Here is a 2,619-nt window from a genome sequence, read left to right on the forward strand (position 1 = left end):
TCTCTCTCTCTCTCTCTCTCTCTCTCTTTCTCTGTCTTAATATTATTTTTAATAATCTTTTAAGAACGAAACATATCTGAAATACATAATATATTAGCTCAAAATATATTAAATAAAATAAATGTAATATGAAGAGCTACGAGCCAAATCAATTCAAATTTAATGTAATAAACTAACAAATAATACAAAAATAATAGAAAATATAAACAGACATTTCAATCTCCTTTGGGTCATTATCAATGTTAAAAACGTTTACTAATTAAAGTTAGAATATAACAGTAATGGCAAAAGATTAAGAATAAATACATTAAAAAATATATAATTATATAGACTTCAAATAAGATGTAATCCATAAGAATGATTCGATGTAAAAACCTCGCACGTAACATTTCATTGTCAATCACACTTTCTGAATTAGAAATAGTATTGCAGTATAAAATTTGATGACATGATATGGTAATGTCAATAAAAGTTCGTAGCAGTCAATAATTTTATATGTAGTCAATAAAATAATAGAAAAATCTGTTAATATACAGAAACATATTAAGTAAAATGAAGAAAGTTAGGTTATGGAATTTAAAATATAAAGTATAAAAAAGAGAAATGTGTACATAATAAATATAAAATTTACCTTTATAAGCGAAAATGAGTTATGTAGAGTTATGGTATATAATAAAATAAGTTAAGTAAGTCAAGTCAATATGTAAAATAGAGATTGGTGTGTAAGCAATTGCGATAGAGATGATCGTTACTGTCTAAAACACAATTATAAAATGAGAGTCATCTGAGAGTTAAATTAAAAGAGAGAAATATCGGTATGGAAAGAATAAAATTAAGAGTAGGAAAAAAGGAAAAAGAAACTAGTAAGGGGAAAAAGATTGTATAAAATATAAAAATAAAATTCCGGTAATGATTCCGTGTCATTTTGCCTCTGTTTCTGTCTTTTAATGAACCATTTTTTAAATTAGTCATTTGTTATAGGATGGTTCACTATTTAAAATTTTGACGCTATTCCAATCAAAATCATGATTAAAATTAATCGATGGTCAGAAATAACGGAAGGAAATAATATTTTTTTATTTATGTCTGACGTTTATTTAATTTAGTTTTTAATTTTCTTTTGGTCTAAACAACATAACTTGCCTCATAATTCTCACAAGAGATTTTATACACAACTTCTTGGTGGAAGTATAAGTCGAGATGGTATTTACCCTTTTTATGTATTTTTTAAGGTGTTAGAAATGGAATAAGATAATTTGCAACCAAGTTTGGGAGCTATAAGCAAAACATTTTTCAGAAACAGACTTAACATATGGTACAGTAAAATATTTATCTTGGACTTTGTCTTTCTTGTGTGAATGAAAATTATTATCTGTTTTATTTTTATTGTGAATATGGTAATTAATTCTTTTTTGTATGGTAGAAAAAATTAAGTTAAGAGGATAACCATTATCTAAAAAATATGAATAGCATCAATAAAATTCCTTTGTTGAAATTTAGGGTGAGATAATAATACAACTGTATCATAAATAACTCTTCTTTTATGACACAAAGGATGGGAATGAAAATTCAAAAATTTACTTGAAAAGGTTGCTTTTTGATACCTATCAAAAATAATTTTATTTTCATCGATACAGACAATAACAGCAATATCAAAAAACTTCAATCTCTCATTATTCCTAAAAAATTCTGTAGTAAACTTTAGTCTTGTATGTGACGAATTAAAAGTGTCAAGAATGTCATTCAAAGTATCAGAAGAGGCTGCTAATATAATGTCATCTACATATCTAAAGTAGAAAGAAAATTGTGTAGATAATCAATAACTGATGATTCTAGATCTTGTAAAATTATTTCAGCTATAATAGGGGATACTGGAGATCTCATGGGGATCGAAACATATCTCTTGCTTTTTTTAATTATCCTGCAAGTTTAAAGTTTGAAGTATCATTCGTTTTAAAATTATTTCAAATGTAGTTAAAATTAGATCACAAAGCGATTAGTTGATGTCGTGTAAAAATGCGATTTCTACGACAGCAACATTTCTGTAGGAATTCTGTCTTGAAAACGCCATCTTCTTCTTCCTCTTCCTTTTCCCTTTCTCTCTCTCTCTCTCTTTCTCTCTTCACTACGGCAAATTAAGCTTCCCAAAACACCGCGAAACTGTTAATTAAGACTCATTATGCACGCTGCGGGGGATGGTTATCCGGGATAGAAGGAAGGTGGCCGTAGCGGAGGATGAAGACCACGAAGAAACCGGAGAGAGGAAAGGGAACAGGGAGGCGAAGGAGGTTTAGGCGGGGGTGATTTAACCTGAGTACGAACTTCTTAATACCACAGCTGCAGTTGGGTTCATTGTGGGATCAATACGGGGAGAGCTCGTGGTAGTGGCAGGCCAAGTGCGATTGGCCCTGACGATCGAGCACGGTGATTGGCCGATGTCGGTACTGCCAGGAGGCGGATCCTGCCGTCGCGGTCCCCAACGTGTTGGGGTGATGGTAAAGGGGAAAGAGAATACCAACGTCAGCTCCGCTCGAAAACGACGGGACGGCTCTAGAAAAAGACAGCGACAGGTTCTATGGAGAGAGGGTGACACACGGTGTCGCGTATGGGGGGTTTCAG

Source organism: Atta colombica, unplaced genomic scaffold (genome assembly GCF_001594045.1).
Source record: "Atta colombica isolate Treedump-2 unplaced genomic scaffold, Acol1.0 scaffold164, whole genome shotgun sequence".
NCBI lineage: Eukaryota > Metazoa > Arthropoda > Insecta > Hymenoptera > Formicidae > Atta > Atta colombica.